At 40.9% G+C, this 20,764-nt stretch overlaps 3 long non-coding RNA genes across 3 annotated transcripts; all 3 read right to left on the reverse strand.

Annotated features, from left to right (window-relative positions):
* Positions 1-474: 474 nt before the first annotated feature.
* On the reverse strand, positions 475-10,451 carry LOC120717519. The gene is made up of 3 exons (XR_005692223.1): positions 10,197-10,451; positions 7,393-7,399; positions 475-485 (listed from the first exon to the last, which is right to left on the reverse strand). It is a non-coding gene; the product is annotated as an uncharacterized LOC120717519 (long non-coding RNA).
* A 1,339-nt stretch (positions 10,452-11,790) lies between these two features.
* On the reverse strand, positions 11,791-12,427 carry LOC120717517. The gene is made up of 3 exons (XR_005692221.1): positions 12,407-12,427; positions 12,266-12,296; positions 11,791-11,880 (listed from the first exon to the last, which is right to left on the reverse strand). It is a non-coding gene; the product is annotated as an uncharacterized LOC120717517 (long non-coding RNA).
* Positions 12,428-19,271: 6,844 nt separating this feature from the next.
* On the reverse strand, positions 19,272-20,616 carry LOC120717513. Its single transcript, XR_005692216.1, has 3 exons — positions 20,381-20,616; positions 20,254-20,290; positions 19,272-20,060 (listed from the first exon to the last, which is right to left on the reverse strand). It is a non-coding gene; the product is annotated as an uncharacterized LOC120717513 (long non-coding RNA).
* Between the last annotated feature and the right edge of the window lie 148 nt (positions 20,617-20,764).

A 20,764-nucleotide genomic window follows, 5' to 3' on the forward strand; every position in this document is an offset into this window, starting at 1 on the left:
TATCATGCGAATTCCTGAGGTCAGATGGCCCAGGATGTGAGTGGGCGTTAAGGCGTCTGGGAAGGGATCTCAAAACTGGATTATAGATGGCAGAGAGTTGGTGTCGTAAACCCCCGCCTCTGTTCAAAGATGGTCGCTCACAGTGGACATAGATGGCTTCTTTCACTCCTCTTTCAAACCATCTGTCCTCTCTGTCCAAAATGTGAACATTGGCATCCTCGAAAGAGTGTCCTTTATCCTTAAGATGCAGATGGACTGCTGAGTCTTGTCCTGTGGAGGTGGCTCTTCTGTGTTGTGCCATGCGCTTGTGAAGTGGCTGTTTGGTCTCTCCAATGTAGAGGTCTGAGCATTCCTCGCTGCACTGTACAGCATACACCACATTGTTAAGTCTGTGTTTTGGTGTTTTGTCTTTCGGGTGAACCAGTTTTTGTCTGAGTGTGTTGCTGGGTCTGAAATACACTGGGATGTCATGCTTGGAGAAAACTCTCCTGAGTTTCTCTGATACACCGGCTACATAGGGGATGACAATGTTGTTGCGTCTGTCCTTCTTATCCTCCCTCGCTGGTGTCTGGTCTTCTTTTCTCTGCCTCTAAGAGGCAGGTGAAACGTCTTCAAGCAACTTAAAGAAGTCCAGACGCTTTTCTTTGCAAGCTCCTTTGACTACGATGACCTGGATGACTGAGAACCTTCACAGACATTACAATATATATTAGCAATAATATAGATATGTGAGTATATTACAGAAATGGGTCTATTATGGTATGTTATAATGTACACGGTATGAAGTATGTTGTGAATATTCTATAACTATAAGTATGTACAGGCTGTAGTGAGTACAAGCTATGTACAGGATATGAACAGGATATAAATATGAAAAACTATACAGAATATGAAATAAATAACTTTACAGAATCTGAGATATACAGCTATACAGAAATGGGAACTATGCAAGTTGTAAACAGTCGTAGGATTAAAGATTATCGAATGTACAGAATGATTATTTACACAGAGCTATATAGTAGTGCAGTTAAGATAAGTGAGGGTGTAGATAGTTTCTACAGAGGTATATAAAGTGCTAGTGGTTGTGAGTGGTGGTTCAGTCCATGTTATTATTGTGTGTTTGAGGGTACAGTTGTGTGTGTGTATGTTCAGTCCATGAGTTTAACGTGGGTCAGATGTCAGGAGGCAGAGTTCAGGAGTCTGACAGCTGTGGGGAAGAAGCTGTTCCGGTACCTGGTGGTCTTAGTCCGGAGGCTCCTGTGGCGCCTCCCAGAGGGCAGGAGGGTGAAGAGTCCATGTGATGGGTGACTGGGGTCTTTGATGATTTTCCCAGCCCTTTTCAGACACCGCTTCCTGTAGATGTCTTTTATGGCAGGAAGTGGTGCTCCGGCGATGCGCTGGGCAGTTTTCACGACCCTCTGCAACGCCTTCCGGTCCGAGGCAGAGCAGTTCCCATACCAGACTGTTATACAGTTGGTCAAGATGCTCTCGATGGTGCAACGATAGAAGTTCACCAGGATGTCTGAGGACAGGTGGTTCTTCCTCAGAGTCCTCAAGAAGAAGAGGCGCTGGTGAGCCTTCTTGACCAGCTTGGAGCAGTTGGTCGTCCAGGTGAGATCCTCGGAGATGTGGACTCCCAGGAACTTGAAGCTGCTCACACGCTCCACAGCCGTCCCCTTAATGTGGATGGGTGGATGTGGGTCAGCATTCCTCCTGTAGTCCACGATGAGCTCCTTGGTCTTCTCGGTGTTAAGCAGTAGGTTGTTTCTGTCGCACCACTCAGCCAGACGATCCACCTCCTCCCTGTAGGCGGCCTCATCGTTGTCACTGATGAGGCCAATCACCGTGGTGTCATCTGCAAACTTAATGATGGTGTTGGAACCATCAGCAGGTCTGCAGTCGTGGGTGAAGAGGGAGTAGAGGAAAGGGCTCATCACACAGCCTTGTGGTACACCGGTGTTCATCGTGATTGTAGATGAGCAGCGGTTATCCAGCCGGACATGTTGGGGGCGGTTGGTCAGGAAGTCCAGTAACCATTTGCAGATGAGGGAACTGATGCCCAGGTCTGTCAGTTTCCTGATGAGTTGTGAGGGGTGGATTGTATTGAATGCTGAACTGAAGTCTATAAACAGCATTCTGGCGTAGGTGTTGTTGTTGTCCAGGTGTGAGAGGACAGAGTGCAGTGCGATGGAGACTGCATCCTCTGTGCTCCTGTTCTGGCGGTATGCGAATTGGTGGGGGTCCAGGGTGGGGGGGAGACAGGATTTGAAGTGTGCTAGGACCAGTTGCTCTAAGCACTTAGTGATGATGGGGGTGAGTGCTACTGGGCGGTAGTCATTGAGGCAAGATGGGTTGGAGTTTTTGGGTATCGGGACGATGGAGGTGGATTTGAAGCAGGCCGGTACCACAGCGTGGGCCAAGGACAGATTGAATATGTCTGTGAGCACTCCTGCAAGCTCCCCAGAACACGCTCTGAGAACACGCCCGGGGATGCCATCAGGGCCTGCAGCCTTGTGGACATTGATCCTGCTCAGCACCGCTCCTACATCGGTGGGGGAGAGAGTCAGAGGTTGGTGGTCTGGCGTCATGTCTGCTTTGGTTGTGGTTGTGGGGTTCCCTCGCTCAAAACGAGCATAAAAGTTGTTGAGCTCGTTGAGGAAGGAGACATCAGAGGATGCGGGGGAGGGTTTGGTGGTCCTGTAGTCTGTAATGGTCTGGAGTCCTTGCCACATGCGTCGGGGGTTGGAGTTGGAGAAGTGTTCTTCTACCTTCTTTTTGTAATGGTGTTTGGCTTTTTTGATGCCCTTCTTTAGATTAGCCCTGGCTGTGCTGTAGGCGTGTGCATCTCCTGACCTAAAGGCAGTGTTGCGGGCCTTCAGGAGGAGACGAACATCCCGGTTCATCCAAGGCTTCTGGTTGGGGTACATGGTGATCCGTTTCTGGGTGGTGACACTGTCTGTGGTTTCGGAGATGTAATCCAGTACAGATGAGGCGTACTGGTCCAGGTCTGTGTGGGTGAACATATTCCAGTCTGTGTTTTTAAATCTGTCCTGGAGCACTGCGCCTGTCCCCTCTGGCCACACTTTAATTGTCCTCACAGCAGGTTTCACACGTTGGATGAGTGGTGAATACCTAGGTGTGACGAACAGGGAGAGATGGTCCGATTGTCCAATGTGGGGGAGGGGTGTGGCTTTGTAGGCTCCAGCCAGGTTGGAATACACATGGTCTAAAGTCTTGTCTCCTCTGGTGTGGCAGGAGACATGTTGGTGGAATCTGGGGAGGACTGTCTTTAAGTTGGTGTGGTTGAAGTCGCCAGCAACAATAAAAGCAGCCTCGGGGTGTTTATTCTGGTGTTTGTTAATGGCTGCAGAAAGTTCTTTCATGGCCAACCTAGCATTAGCGTCGGGGGGTATATACACGGCAGTGAGTATGATCGAAGTGAGTTCTCTGGGGAGATAATAAGGTCTGCATTTGACCATTAAAAACTCCGCATTAGGTGAGCAGTGACTCTCAGTAGTAGTGGAGTTCATGCACCAAGCATTGTTAATATAAATGCACAAACCTCCACCTCTGGTCTTGCCGGAGTCATCTGCTAGCCTGTCGGCTCGGTGTGTGTGGTGTCCTGCTAACTCGATAGCATTGTCCGGGCAGCTGTTGTTCAGCCATGTTTCGGTGAAAAACATGACATTTGAGTCCATAATCCGTCTGTTGTTAGTGATGGAGAGCCGTATCTCATCCATTTTGTTTGCCAGAGAACGGACATTGGCGAGAAAAATACTGGGTAAAGGCAGCCGGTGTGGTGTTAGCTTTAGCTTAGCCCGTAGCCCTCCGCGCCTACCTCGCCTTTGTTTATGATCTCGGCGCCGTCTGCGTGCACTTCCGCCCGGCCGGGGAGAGTGGGCAGCCTCCGGTGTTCTGGAGATCTCTGGGATGAGTCGGAGATCGGCGATAAAACTGTTGGAGTTGTGAGTCCGGATGTCCAGAAGCTCTTGTCTGTTGTAGGTCAGCAACGCACAGCAATTCTGGACGAATAATCCGGTTAAAAGTAGTGATATGTCATGAGCGAAAGCCATTTGGGAGCCAAAAGAGCCGGCTCTTCTTTGGGAGTCATGCCACAAGAGCCGGCTCTCTGAAAAGAGAAAAGACTTCCCATCATTACTGACAAGATCTGAGGTAGGAAAAGCAAGTGAGACAAATTTGTTATTTGGAAAGAACTACAAGCTAAGATACGTTTTTAACATCAAGTGGTTGAACTGGTTGTAATGTACTGGGTGCTGCATCACTCATGCGCTCTTTAATTTGGCCATAGGGTAACTTAACCACTAATTTAAAGTAACTGCTCTCCAACAAAGTCTAACCTCTCGTTTGGGCATGAGGTGAATTCCTAAAGAGGGAGAGTCCAATTCGAGATGTTCGAGTCTCTGTGTCTCTTACTTTTGTTCTCCTTTGATAGAACACAAGAAAATAAAACAGAGAAACATCTGAATGACACAACAGCAGCAAAAAAATCAAACAATTTCAAAAAGATTTGGACAAACTGCACAGCTAAGTCCAGTAGCGTTTTTTGATACGGGCAACACGGGCGGTTGCCCGGGGCGGCATCACGGGCATCGGCAAAAAATAAAAATAAAAAAATTGCTCGTACTCCTGCTGCCCGCGCATATTGGAAATGGCCCATTTGCTGGGAGTAAGGGCGCCCTCCGTTTGCGAGGTGCGCCTGCTTCTTGCGGCACAGGGAGGAGAGGGCGGCCCGGCGGGGGATTCTCTGACCGGCTGGAGCGGAATCTAACCAACTCGCAAAATAAAAACAAACCAACAAACACGAAAACACCAGACATTATGATACAGACTTATAATTTGTACCGATGTTTTTTCGAATTTCTATACGCAAAAAGTGAGCGCGAGAGCCCTCGGTGCACCTGCTTGCTGCTGAAGTCAAACTAAACTTTATTGTCATCTCCGCTATATACAGTACAGTATATAGAGAGACGAGACGACGAGGCTTCAGTTAGAGCAGTGCAAGTAAACAAACAATGGTTCAAACCTGAGGGTTATCAGGTTTGAAGGGGCCCCCTCTAAAGTATACTGAAGAAACAGCATGGACCTACCCTCTTGCCCACTGCTGCAGGTGCCATAGGAAAGTAGTAGATAGATATATACATGAGTGCAGGTGGTGATCAGTGCCAAACATGGAATGATGCAGTGAACACAGTGTAGGGTCATGTGTTAGTGGTGGGAACAGTCATACGGTTATTGTTCATGTGTCCAACAGCAGAGGGGAAGAAACTGTTCTTATGGCGAGAGGTTCTGGTGCAAATGGACTGGAGTCTCCTGCCTGAGGGGAGCAGGTCAAACAGACTGTGTCCAGGGTGAGAAGGGTCAGCTGTGATCCGAGCTGCACGCCCCAGTGTCCTGGAGGTGTACAGGTCCTGCAGAGATGGGAGTCTGCAGCCAATCACCTTCTCAGCAGAGCGCACAACACGCTGCAGTCTCTGTTTGTCCCTGATAGTGGCTCCAGCGTACCACACGTTGATGGAGGAGGTGAGGATGGACTCGATGATTGCAGTGTAGAATTGCATCATCGTCCGTGTTGGCAGGTTGAATTTCTTCAGCTGCCTCAGGACGTACATCCTCTGCTGGGCTTTCTTCTGCCGGCGGTGCTGGTGCGCCTCCCCCCCCTCCGGTCTTGGGTGATCCGTGGACATAACCAGCTGTGAGGTCACCAAGGTCTGTGCCCATAGACGGTATAAAAAATAGTGTGATGTCACCCACTGTTTGCTGATGTTTTGACTCCTCAAGATGAACATTTCTACCATCGCCATGTTGGTTTAAAACACACACACACACACACACACACACACACACACACACACACACACACACACACACACACACACACACACAACAACAAGGAGAGACTGAATAACTGAACACTCTTTATACAAAACAGAATGACCAAGTTTGAAAAATTGACTTGTGAGAGACACACAAACTGGGTCTTTCTGGTGTTCCCTCAGTAACAGTTAGTGCAGCAACAACAACAATTCACAACAATCCCACTGTTACAGAGGGAAAGTGTCAAAGATGGTGGAAAGACTTGAAGAAGAGGAGGAAGGAGAGCAGGAATCAAATCTGGGATGAGAGTTATGGGTAAACACAGAAAGTAAACAGAATGACACTACCACAGTGTAGTAAAGATGAGTCATCCGCCAAAAGGGGATTTCTGATATTTGCCCCAAAAGGATTGCTTGTGTTTACACAGTTGTAAATGACTTGGCCTACAATCTGTCAAACATAGGCTGAACATATCTCTCATGAGCGAAAGACCCAGAAAGAACATCCTTGTCACAAGTGGCTTTTTCATATCCTTTATTTATCACTGAAAAAAAACTCTTTCCAGAGAGAGGGGAGTAGAAATTGAAACAAATATAATGTAACAACAAATATTTTATCAAGATAATTTAAGTGGTAAAAAGGGACTGGATTGATTATTATATAGGTACAATAAGCCCTTTTATATATTTTATATAACCCCTTCATTAATCGTGTTCAGTAAAGTCTATTTACCAATCTAATCAAAGGTATTACACATAGAAAATACACAGAATATTAGAAATGTCCTTTGGTAGACAACCACTTTTTATCACAAGCTGAAAGCAAACTTTAATGCTACACTGTAGATAATGGGGTGGGTTTTTTCTGTTTCTCTGAGTGATTTTAAGGTCTTCAACTTAAAATATAAAACACGTTGAGGCAAATGTTGCTGATTGATTGACAGTACGGTGCGACTTCACAGTGATTATCTCATCAGAAAACCTCAGTCTGGTGGTGGATGACATAATAACCAGCAATGCTCTTAGTCACTAGCTTGCAGTAGTCATCAGTGTTTTTCACAACATCAGTTATGTCCTTAAGGACATTCAAGCCAACACTGAGTTTAACCGTTTTAAATCCTGAACCCTGAAATAACTGCCAGAAATCTTTAATATTTTGATAATGGAGTGTTGTTGAACCTTTAGACAAAACATAAATGAAAATACATCAAATCTTAATGTGCATATACGAGTTTTTTAATACGAGTTTTAATTACGAGTAAATACGAGCTTTAAGATTTTTGTAATTTAGTCATTAAAAATGTGTCATGCAATCTATATCATTTTTTGAGGGTAAAAAACATCACGCTGATGATGTAGAAGTCTCAAAAACTCACAGAAACACATGTATCAGATATGATGCACTTGGCTTTAAAGGGTTAATGCACTGGCCTAACTCCACTAAGACAGGAACTCCGTAGACAATAAGAGTCAAATCAAACGGCCTGCTTTCCAAAACAGCTAAGACCACCATTGTTCTATTAGTTCACCTATAACACTCCACACACTGTAAGTAAACATTCAGCCTTCTGACTCATAATACACTCCAATTTAACTTTGCCATTTGCTAGAAATGGGTGTTGGAAAAAAAAACCTCTGCTGATCCTTGAACCAACATGAAAGATCTGGCATACCTGTGCAAATGTTATCATATCTGACTCATCTGCACTAAGGGATTTTAGTTCACCTCCACACTGCCCCTCTCCAAGTGTGGGTGAAATACTTTTTTCAAAGGCTGACTCTGGCTTGGCCTGGGTCACTGATCTCCTTCCATGTCTTTTGCAACTGCTTTTCCAGTAACTACTAGTGAAGCATGAGACACATAGTCTCTTTGTTGTAGCTCATGAGAGTGGATTGACTGGTATCACCCAGTCCTGACAATTCTTAGGAAAAACCCTCAGGCACACTGGCATAAAGACATTGATGCAGTCATGTTGTTGAGGAATGTATGGACCGAACCAGAGACCGAGATGAACTAATTAATACCATTAAACAAATCTTTATTTATGTTGTAGAACAATACCAATCTGCAAGTCCAAAAATCCATTGAAAGCATGGAGGAAAATACACACGCAGCCAAACAGTCAGTACGGACCAACGAACAAAACAACGGCTTTATGGTTTGAATAAACAAGAGATCAGGGCAGAGTGGAGATACCAGTGGAACTACACACAGTTGAATTAAATCTGATAACAAGACATGGGAAAGTATAATGAAAATAAGGAACAAGGAAACAGGATTATAAAATAATAAATTATGTAACTAAACACCAAGACTGAGTCTAAGAGGGCCTGCTGTGGGCAAATCTGAGGAGTGAGGTCTGCAGGTCGAGACTGCACAACAAGCCCAAAGTTCAAGATGAGCTGTGAGCTGGAAGTGACCTGCACTGTTATTATGATCCCACCAGTCCCTGGAGCTTCGGGAAGAACTTGAATGCATGCCCTGAGTTGACACTGAAGTCACAATGCATTCCTGGACCTCATGGCTGTCCATTCTGTGGCTTCTTTAACACAATTTGAAGAGTGCGATATTTGGTGTAACGGTCTTTTGTATTTGATGTTTTGTTAAGCTGTATGTCCGGATTTTGTTCTTTGCACCTCTGGTGGTAAACTGTGTAGGGTACAGTTGTTTGCAGTTTGGGTCTCCACCCAGCCACTTTTGCTAGCGTACATGGTGTCTGCATGCTGCAGCTCACGGATAGCTCCACACATGGAGAAGTAGTGTTTAACGTTAGAGAAAGAGAAGAAATAAGTGAGAAAGAAGATGGAGAATAAGGCAATAAGAACCACAACGGACTATTTAGCCCCTCCTGGATGTCAGCTCACGGGGTTTGTGTATTTTTAAATGTTTTATTTTCTGTAATTAAGGACTTTTGATTGATTGACACTAAGTACAAGAGCACATTTTGATGTGATGTTTTTGTTTTATTTTTTTGGTCCGTGAACAGTTCTCATGAGATGTCAAGACCAGAATAAAGCCTGTTTTATAACTCTACATATGCCTACGTCAATCCTTGAAGGTGCTACATTTGGTGAACATCACTGACACCTTATGGATGCTAAACAATACATCCCTGCCACCATAGGCACTCATCAACAATTTCAATAGCATTACTTAGCCCAGGCCAGTGTCACACAAAAAGGCCCAAAGTCATTTTTCTTAATGCGTTCTTTTTTGCACTCTTAAATCATCCTGCAGGACAGGTGGGCATAGGACAGATAAACAAAACAAAACAAAAAACACCTTTGCTCTTCTTGACACTTCCAAAAAATTCACAATTTTTTGTCACTTTTATAATGTGTTTGGTGCAATAACATCCTTAATAAGAAAGTAATAACAAGATATGTTAAGAAGCAGTGATACTTTGCAAACAAGTAATTGCATAATGCACTGCATTACCTTTAAGAAAAGTAATGAGAATGTGTAATACATTCCTTTTTTTTGCTGTAAGTAACAAGCCCCAACAATGCCCTATGTTACTCATAAGGGACTAACCCGCTGACTAGCCAGCTTTGAGATGGGTGTACTTAAAGATGGCTGCCTATGAGGTTTGTAATTCACAGAGGTGACCCACCCACTTTGGGGTGTCAGAAATCATGTCGTTGAGAAACCCACCCTCTCCCAAGAAATCTCTGCCTAGGGAAAATTAGTTCCCTCTCTGAACTAGCCGGTTGGGTCCATTATGAAAGTAGAATACAGTAGCTTATAGTTATATAATCATAAACGTATGGTGTTTTCTTTACCACAGGCAGTATTGTCACTGACCCGTTAGGACTTAATGACGTGATCAACTTTACAAATGCTTACACAACTGTGGAAAATGTAAAAATTCTGTAATTCATCTGATTACAGGAATAATTTCCCAGTCTAGCTTTGGTCAATTAGAAGGTGTTGTGGATTACATATGGGGTTCTTCTTTGACCTAAATGCCTTTAACTATGGAGGGACCGCCTGGTTTAAGAGAGTATGTTGATAACGACCTTCGCAATACCTGTTACCAGCAGTGTTGGGAAGGTTACTTTAAAAATGTATTCCACTACAGATTACAGAATACATGCCCCAAAACGTATTTTGTAACGTATTCCATTACGGTACTCAATGAGAGCAACGTATTCTCAATACTTTGGACTAAATATATTATCAAGCTTTTTACAACTACATGAATCTACTATTGCTGTGTGATTTATTACTATTAAAGGCTACTCTCCATACCAATACCAACTAGATGTTTAAATCGTAATATAAAATGAGTTAATAGTAGGGTGGATATTAGGTAAGGCTGCACTTTTTGCAGCAATCTCGTATAGAAAAAGATTTTGTACGCATATATAAACAAGTCAGCGGCTCCGAACCGTTAGTAAAGGGACCTCTGGCTAATACGTCGGGTTCCGTGTTGGGCTCGTAGCTGAAAATGGCTTTACTTTGTTGTCTGGGTCAAGTTCGCTAGCAAGAACCAGAGAGAGACGTTGAACGGCTGCTCCAACGGAACTTATTGTTTTGGAGGAAAACACGAACACACTGTACAGTTGAGTTTTAATAGCTTACTTACAACTGGGCTCGTCGGGCACTCTTTTTAGCTGCAGTGGTTATTATTATATTTACATGCTTCATATTTTTTTGAATAATAAAAAAAACATTTCTTCACGTCATTATGCGGGCCGCAAGTAGGGGTGACATGGACTGCAAGATTGAGACACAGGCATTAGACCCTCTTAATGCGTGTTTTGTTTCCATTTCAGTCTGAATACTTAGGTGGTTTATTTTAAACACCTATAGTCATGGAAGTGATTGGAATATCTGAATTCAATGACTTGGAAGGGCAATAAATTTAGTGTTCTGATACCTACATTTTTTCAGTAAGGGAGGAGACAAATATGATATTTAAAAATGCTTTTTTATTAAGAAGAGAAAAAAGACACATGTAAGTAGGCTACTTACAGTTATGTGCAAAATAATAGCAGTTCTAACATTACTAATGTGTTTAAGTACTGATTTTGGCAGAAATTGTGATACAAATTCATGACTAGGTGTAGCAGAGTAATGGCCAACCAACAGACTAACAGGCATGACAGGCATGCTGCATTACATGCAGACACTGCAATTTTTAACAACCTAATATTTGCTTTCTTTGTTTTCAGTAAAAGAGAGAGAGAGAGAGAGAGAGAGAGAAGGAGAGAGAGAGAGAGAGAAGAAAAGAAAAAAAAATTGTTCATGTTTTCATTTGGAATTGAATTTGCATGGCTCCTATTGCCCTTTTATATATGAAATAAATGCTATTAGGAACTTGGAACCTTTCCTCTGCTATCATTTTTGCATGTAACTGTATGTCTGAGTCTGGACGTTATCACCTGACTCCACAGTTTCCTCAGCAGAGGAAATTTTTGGACCCATTGTTTCTATTCCTTAATGGAAAAAAAAATCCATGGCCAGTAAAATAAAAGCTGAAAAACTGTTTTGGCTTCTCAGCTTTTAAAAGACAGACACAGAACCTGAATCTTGTTCTGTAAGATGTCATTCTTCTTCTCATTGCTGCCATTTGCTTGATTAAATTGTTGTTTATTCTTTATAAAGTTGCAAAGTCTTAAAATTATTAAACAAGCAGCCTAAAATGACAAAATGTAGATTGTGATTGTAAAACATTAGCCAGTGAGTAAAGGACAGTGCATTTAGAGAAGAAAGTGCAGGTTCCTGCTCCAGTTTACCTGCTGTTTATTTTACAGAGATTTGTAAACAGATGTGTGAACGTATTCACACATTGATGAGGTCGCATTATAGTAAGTGTCCAGTCAGCAAGAAAAAAAAAAATTAATGGAGGTTAAGTACACAATGTGCTCTTCATTACAGTACAAGTAATTATTTATGAATTTTTTTCATTTTAATTTATTAATTTTATTTACTATGTGTGATTCTTATCGCCTCAGTACTCTTTGTGTAGGGGAGAACCTGGATTTGTAAACGTTGTCGGCGAGCTTCGAATTCCAGGGGGTTTTCATAAATATGTTTTTGCTGCAAAAAAATTGGCACAAACGGAATCAAAATAAGACAAAATGTGTTACAGCAGAGCAAAACATGGTAAAACAATGTAGCTCAATGATACACATACGGTCTCGCAGGTCAAAATAACTTCAAAAGTTAAAAACTCCCACTAAAATTAAACTAAATTAAATACAAAACAGTTAACAGTAAATTTAACATAAATAGGTATATCGTATGTGGTGGTACTGATTTTCTATATTTTCTATATCAGAGTTTAGCTGCATATCCAGATCTTCAGTATTGTCTAAAGTGGAGAGGATGGCAGATCTGCTTGATCTTTCAAATATAAATTTGCAAATTGTCTACAAAGACAATCTAACTTCTCAGCAGAAAGTACAAAAATTATTCTAGTTACCAATGTCACAGTCGGAGACTGGGTGATATTTCTGTGAAAAAAATAGAAAGAGTTTTGTTGAAATGTTGAGATGAAAGAGTTCGTTTCAGTGTCATGCGATTAGCATTACATTTTGCAAAAGAATGACTAGAGTCAACTTACTCTGGCTGTTTTTTGCAGAGTTTGCCTCAGAAAGGTCAAAGCACTAATTATAAAGATCAGGAAACACACGCAAGGTACAATAATTGCAGCAATATGGATTTTCAATGCATTCCCAGCTTTCTCTGTAAATAGTAAAGGAACTCATTTGACTGCAGTTTTAATACTCAGTTAATTTCACTTAAATGTTAAAAGCAAAAGACTTCTGGCTCTTATAAAATGTAACTTATTGTAATTGTGCGTCATGTCAAAGTTTGAAGCTTGGGAGCTTTGCATTTAAGAAGTACTCATGTACCCACAGTGTCTCTGCTCTGTATACAAAACAGGAAAGCAAAAGCCACTGTAACCAAAAGTGTTCAGGTGTAACATATAGAGGTAGACGAGTATATTAAGGGAATCTCAACTCTCCCCAGCCTGCTCTGGAAGCTTAACTTTTGATAATCACATGGAATATTTTTTTAGATAGACTTATCTTTGATACCAAAGAAACAAAGAGAAAGAGAGAGAGAGATGGACGTGAGAGATAAGCTCTATGTATGGAAAGTCCCATTGTTTCCAGCCTTTTTCCTGTTTATGGGGCCTACCCATCCCCACATTCAGTTATGATAAATGTTGTGACAGTAATAATTTGTTTGGTTTTTGTAATCTGAAAACTTCAAAAGTTGATAAACTCACCTGTAATGACGAGCTCCCATTTCTGTTCAAAGACTCCAAAGTCTGTGGTTGTTTCACAAGTGTAGTTTCCTGTGTGACTTTTCTGGGCTCTCTCTATGATTAGTGCATATGATTGGCTTTCTAAGGTGGACATGGTCAGATTCAGGGTGGCAGCAGCAGGAGACCTGCTTAAGGTGACAGAGCTGCTGTTTGAGGTTTTCCGTGGCCTGAAACTAAACAGCGGAGTCCCATTCCTTCTCCATGTCAGTTGAAGGAGGTCACTGATTGTGTTACTGGTACAGTGCAGGGTCACTGTGCTCCCGACCATCCAGGAAGTGCTGCTACCTTCTGAAGGGATAAAAAATAAAACACTGTGGAAATAAAGATGCATCCACAAAATTTTGTCCTGAGTTAAGCTGCACTGACTGAACTAAACAAGCACGTTTGCTAACAATAAGCCACAACATCCTCCAAATGTCTTTTTTTATTGTTTTTATGGTGTTTGTTGTTTTTACAATAAACCTCTTAATTAGAAAGAGAAACATAACTTATAATTCCTCATCACAGAAATGATAATACCTGCTTGCAAGAAAAATACAGGAGAAAGCAACATATTAGAGTCAATGTCCGATTGATGTCCAGGTATCTTGAAAAGGTTTTCCATCCCCACTTGAAAGAAAGATCCATTTAGAAACATAACATTTTTAAAGTAGCCACCTCTAATATAACAGGTGAATGTCGATATTTGTAAACTGAGAATTCATGTAATACATGTGATTATCAAGAATGTCTTGTACAGTGAATCAGCAACAACGCAATAAACACTTTAGCGCAAAACATACCATAACAAAACTTCTAAGCATGTGAAGACTTTTTACCTTCAGGGTTATAATTACACGAAACTGAAGAACAGTAGAAGAATTTAAATACGTCTCATTGCAAACAGATAACCTATAATTCCAGTAAGAACGATCACCTCCTGTGTAAACCTAATGCAGTAACAACAGAAATAGCAACATTTTTCTTACCAGTATTGAGTCATATGCTGTTTGGTCCTTATCTCTATAACAGACCTTTAACACGTTGTAGGCCACAAAAACAATTAAAGTGTATATATAATAATCATCGTAATTATACAGTAGACCAGCTATAGCATGTATGCAAAAGATTCAACCTTACCCAAGTACTTATATTAGAGTGGTTTCCATACAGGAAGTGAATGACTTTGGTCGCTGGCCAAGTGAGTAATTCGCTTTTCTTGATTGGCTGGATGTTGTGGGGGTGATATTGTCATGAATCGCTGTGTGGCAGGCAAGCAGGAGTGGTGGACCCAAATGCAGAACTCAGACACGGAAGTGAAACTTAAAGCGCAGCTTTATTGCTGGGAAAAAACCTCGTACAAACTAAACTCACCAAAAGAAAACCAAAAGTCAGAACAGAGGAACCAAGGACTGAAACACTGGAAAAGAAATACTAAACTGACGCAGGAGACTAAACACTAGGAACATAGAAGCAGAAAGAAACACAGCTAGTTGAGGTACCAACACAACACTGACACAAAGAAACACAGGGCTTAAATACACAGATAGCAGTAATCAAGGGATGAGAGACAGGAGGGGAACACCACCTGGGAGAAATCACAGCTGACGAGACAGGGGAAACGTAAACTGAGCACACTCACATACGACACAGACCTTCACAATAAAACAGGAAACTCAGACACATGGAACCAGACAAGACATTGAACTAAACAGACAGATTCACAAACAGAAGGGGTGACACCATAGACAGACAGCTACAGACGCAGACTCAGAGGCAGACCCAATATAACACGTTAGAACTCAAACAACAATAATAATCATGATAATAAATTGGAAAATGATAATAATAAACTTAAAGCGCTGGGTCACCGACCCAGGACCATGACAGATATTCATTCACAGCAACGCTGACAATGAATGACCACTGAGTAAACTAAAAGTTATATCTTCTTTTTTTTTTTACAGTTATTCGCACTTTAGATGTCTGCTAGCTTTAAAACAATTCATGATAGCTCTAAATCTTTTGAAAAAGAGAAAAATATAAGAATTTCCCATTACCTGAATTGCACATTATTGATTTCTGATGTTCTAAAGATGTATTTATTCCATATATGGCCATAACCAGCTATGAAGTCACCGAGACCTGTTCCCATATATGATATTAAAGATTGGCGTAGCTTCTGTGACATCACCCGCAGGTTTATGATGTCCGTTCTCAAGCCTCAAAAAATGTTTCCACAATTACAATGTTGGTTTAAAAAAAAAAAAAAGATGTGACAGCAAACAACTGCGAAACTGCGCACTCACTGGCTAACAATTTATCAACCACGAATCACAATGAGCATACCATACACACATTGTCTATATTAAGGATTTTCTGTCATAGATTAACAAAATAGGCTTCATTTTCCCAAAGCGTCTATGAGAAATCCACAACGTTGTGGGAGTATTTAGGAAGTTAGGTTAACACATGATTGATCAGGAATGATTGATCCAGACATGAGGACTGAGTCAGAGGCACAGCAGGGACCAAATGCATTGAGTAAGTGACTTTTCCCCTTGTGTTAATTTGATTTTAAATGAAGAAGTTTTTCTTATTCATTTTTATTTCCTTTTATTTCATTGTTTTATACACTCAACACTCACATTCTATTTTTCTGTACAAAATTCATTTCATTTCATTTATTTGTTCATTTTCAGGCACAACAAATACCTATACTGAACATAAAATGCACAAAACAAACAACAAAAATTGCCTGAAAAAGGAGTGGGACGAAGAAAACTTATTAAATCCCACCCCTATACTCACTCATCAACAAAAAAAACAATAAACTTCCCGCAGCTACGCCCATCATTGCATACAGACCCATCAACAGCCCCGGGTACATACAAGCATCTAAACGGCAGCTCGCAAACAACAATTAGAGCCTTCATAACTGAATACAGAATATATAAATTTTAAATTGCATTACCACAGGTAACAGGCAGTAATAACTACAAGTAACAAACACACATACATATACATACATACATATATATCTACACACACATGCACGTATATATACATACATACGCACACTCTTCTTTATTTTTTTTTATTTTTTTTCCCTCTCTTGGAATCCATACCAGCAATGGTAAGAGAACAGACATTACAGAGCACACTAAAAACCATCATTGAGTATACTGTGACCAGACCAACTGTTTGTAGAGAAATTTAAATCTATGAATATTTTTGCATTGTTTCAATTGTAAACTCAGACTGTTCCAGATTTTCACAGCACATACAGACACACAAAAACCTTTACGGGTTGTTCGAGTTCTGGGTAATTTGAATTCTCCAAAGCCTCTCACATTATAAACCTTTTCTCGAATTTCCAATCTAGTTTGTAAATTTGCCGGTAAAAGTTTAGTAAAAGCTTTATACAAAATTATGGATGTATTGTAATTAACCAGATCCTGGAATTTAAGTAACTTTGCCTGAAGAAAGAATTTGTGAGTATGATCTAGATAACCAGCCTTGTGAATAATACGCAGTGCTCGTTTTTGTACTGTGACTAATGGATTAGTTGTATTTTTATATGTATTTCCCCACACTTCCACACAATATGTAAGATATGGAAGAACCAGGGTACAGTACAGAGTACGAAGTGCATCTTTATCAAGGAATTGTTTCACTTTGTTCAAAACTGCGAGGCTTCTGGAAATTTTGGTTTTTATGTGTCTGACGTGGGGTTTCCATGAAATTTAATTATCAATTACGACTCCCAAAAATTTGTTTGTGTAAATAAAGTTTCCAAAAGTTATGGCTTTGATAACGCTGATCAGCATGTCACGTCTTACTGAGTGGGATATATTAGGGGTCAAATGAACATTTTGCCCTAAAATTATATGTGTTTAAAGGAGGAAAAATGGGCAAGGCTCTGATTAAGTTTGAAAAGGGCAACATTGTGACAGGTAAGCAGCAGGATCAGAGCATCTCAGTAACCCAGCTCTCAGCTCTTGTGTGGTGGTCCCAGTCTGCAATAGTCAGTATCCATTAGAAGTGGTTCAAGGAAGGAACAGTGGTGAACCAGCAACAGGGTCATTGACACATTGGGGCGATCGTGGCTCAAGAGTTGGCAGTTCGTCTTGTAATCGGAAGGTTGCCGGTTCGAGCCCCAGCTCCGACAGTCTTGGTTGTTGTCTCCTTGGGCAAGGCACTTCACCCGTTGCCTACTGGTGGTGGGCCCGGTGGCCCCAGTGTCCGGCAGCCTCGCCTCTGTCAGCGCGCCCCAGGGCAGCTGTGGCTACAATGCAGCTTGCCATCACCAAGGACTTGATTGTAGTGTAAAGCGCCATATACAAATACAGGCCATTTTACACCATTGAGAAGCAAAGCCTGGCCCACATGTTTTGATCCAACAGATGACTTACTTTTGCTCAACTGCCTATAAATAAATTGGTAAGGACTGGTTCACCTATAAAAGGTTTCCAGAATACCACAGTGCATTGGAATTGTTTACTGTTATAGCCAGAAAAAGAGGCAGACATTAATATTAGGCAGGTGGTCATAATGTATGCCTGATCGATGTAGTCTATACCAGAGCCATTTCTACTGACAAGCACAGGTGCTACACATTAATGTACGTATTCAAAAAAACAACAACAACAAACAACACTGGAGCAATGTGTTAATACTTATTCCAAACAGGTTGGGCTGTGGGGAGAGGGGTTCAACAATGTCTTCTGCAGAGACAGTAAATAGAGACAGAAAGCCATTCACACTCACATGTACACCTTTGGGCAATTTTGAATCCCCAGTAACCTAATATGGCTGAGGGAGATAGTTTTTTCTACTTTAGGACTTATCTATTCTTGTTTTTATTACAGCCTTTTTAAAATTAGAGGTGTGGACTGCCAGCATGGGCAGCTCCAACCAGTAGGAGTTTGCTGAGTTTAAACTTGGCTCATGTGTACTGTTAGTGTCTTTTGAAGCATTTTTAAGCACTGCACTTCTCTTTTAAAATGCCCTCATCATGAATTTTAAGTTTTCTCTTCATTCACTTTGCCAGCTGATGAACTGAGTAAGCTACTTGCATTAGCAGTGCACTATTTGCACTTTTAGATTTTATTGTTGAATTTCTTAAACGATTGGAAAAAAATTTCACAGGAAATTACCTCCTACATCCGTGCCTGGAATTAAACAGTTTCTTGACCTAAAAAAAAACCAAACACTGTTGTGAGTTGTGGTTGTTTTGTTTTTTTAAGCATTGACGCCACTTCACACCAGTGACCACAGACAAGGGAAGGATGTGAGATATGTTCCACTGAGTCATGCAGAGTCTTTAAATGTGATCTTAGTACCATCTTATTGACTCTCTGTTTCTCCTCTTCAGAATACAGTCAAAATGAGTGCAGTACAAAGTGCCATTAATGCATTAGTGAGCTTGAAGTCAGAGTCTGCAGTGTCATAAAGTTGACTTTCCTTTAACCTGGCTAGCATTGAAAGCGTTTTTAAAGATGCAAGCTGCCAGTTCCATAAGCACTAATTAATGCAACACTTTACCATCACAGATACAGGCATCTGTACTGAGCCTGATGGTCCTCTTTGGTTCAGCCAGTATGGTTTCCATGTATTTGTGGATGGCACAGTAAACTGTGTTCCTGAGCTGATGAAGTGACCTCCATGACAGAATCATGACAGGCATCAATTATTGATATTCCACCTTGTCACATGTGCGCAGAGATTTCTCCAGATTCATGTTTAGGGACATTATTCTGAAACTGTTCCACAATTTGTAGATGTCGTATTTTCTAAAATCGGTTCTAATGGCCTGAAAACAGTTAACCTAATTAGTATTAGTCTTCTGTTGCTACTATCCCTGCTTTTTTGACACATGCTGCAGCCATTAAACTGAAAATGAGCTCATATTTCCCATGAAATAGTAAAATGTGAGTTTATGAGATTGGAAAATAATTGCATTCTGTTTTTATTTCACACAGTGTCAAACTTTTTGGGGTTGTTGCTACAGTGTGCTTTAACAGTGATATACAATCTCTGATGAAAGAATATTTTCTATATGTAACCTGTTGAGACGTATCGTACTAAAACCACAGAAGGTAGATCGCCTGTGAGGTTACACCAGCATAAACTATGTTTTTTGCATTGTCATGCATTTGCATTTACCCGGTGATGAGAAAAACAATAAATATACTTGTAACTTATTTGCCTTGAAGTCTGATTTATGAAATGAAAGCATACACAGATAACAAAAACAGTGATCAGGGTTTGTGTAGTCTTATTTATCACCAAGAATCTTCAATTAAGTAAATAAATTCCGCTTTGATCTGGTTCTCTCTGCATCTCCTATATTAAACTGTGAGACAGCATCAGAGATGAGCGCACTAACTACCCTATCATGTTCAAATGCGTCAAGTTTAAAGTTTTACTTTCGCAACTGCAGCACTGAGAGCATAATGAATGGGCACTTGTTCTCTCTGTAAAACTGTAACGTCTTGAGCTTACTAGACAAGCAGCCTAAGATGACATGTGGGTGTGATTTGGACTTGTATAAATAAAACTGAATTCATTTAAAAAACATTAGCCAGTGAGTGAATAACAGTGCATTTAGGAGCTCCAAGAAAGCTATTTTGCTCAGGATTTACACACCCTGTACAAACTGACAGGGATGTACTGTCAACTGTCAACTTATGATTACAAATCGATGATGTCACATTCTGACTGGTGTTCAGTTACCCAGAGAAAAAATAATGCATCTTCAATTACAGATTGTGCTCTTCATTACAACATACTCAGGGAGAAAGCTGCTTAAAGTGGATGATCGTTTAAAAGAGTTATGCCTTATTTTACTGTGCGATTCATATCACTCAGCCCTGTATTTATAAGGGTGAACCTGAATTTGTCCACATTGCTGGCGACCTTCAAAATCCAGGTTTTCATAAGTGGGTTGTCTCGGCTCCCGCTGCAGAAGGAAAAAAGAGGAAAAAAACATCATATTTAAGGAGCTTAAATACAACATGAATGCAGATATTGTGGTATTGGTTGGTTTCTGTCCTTGTGCTAGTGGAGCTGGAAAAGGTGGCAGATCTATTTGACCTTCTAAGTCTAAGTATTGTGTATAAATGGGGAAAAAACGAAGAAACTTCCTAACTTACCACACTTACCAACCTTCTAGGAGGCTGGGTGATTGCTCTGTAAAAAAGAAAGAAAAAGAAAAAAAACACTTTATTTGTAATAGCAATGGCATAAAATAATGTAAAAGAATGACTGGAGGAAGCTCACTGTGAACGTCGTTTGCAGACTCCTCTGAGAATGATCACAGCAGTTAATATAAAGATCAGGAAACATAGCGAAGGTACAATAATTGCAATTGTTGTAACTTTGCTGATTTTATTCGAACTTTCAGCTTCAGCGTTCTCTGTAAAATAAAATAAAAAAGTGAGTCATTTCACTGCAATTCAGTTGGTTCAGATATGCTAATTTCCAACCAACAGCAGTATCTTGTTTTTTTGTTGATCATTATTATTAGCTCTATGTTTTCAGAAAGGAAGTCAGAAGTGCTTACACCTGCCCTGTGGTCTCTGAAAAGACCTCAGGCATCTCACAAAATGTTTTTTTACCGCTTCATGTCATTCATGTCATTCATGTAAAGTCTGAAACTTGGGA

This window comes from Simochromis diagramma, unplaced genomic scaffold (genome assembly GCF_900408965.1).
Source record: "Simochromis diagramma unplaced genomic scaffold, fSimDia1.1 OVJJ01000501.1, whole genome shotgun sequence".
Taxonomy (NCBI): domain Eukaryota; kingdom Metazoa; phylum Chordata; class Actinopteri; order Cichliformes; family Cichlidae; genus Simochromis; species Simochromis diagramma.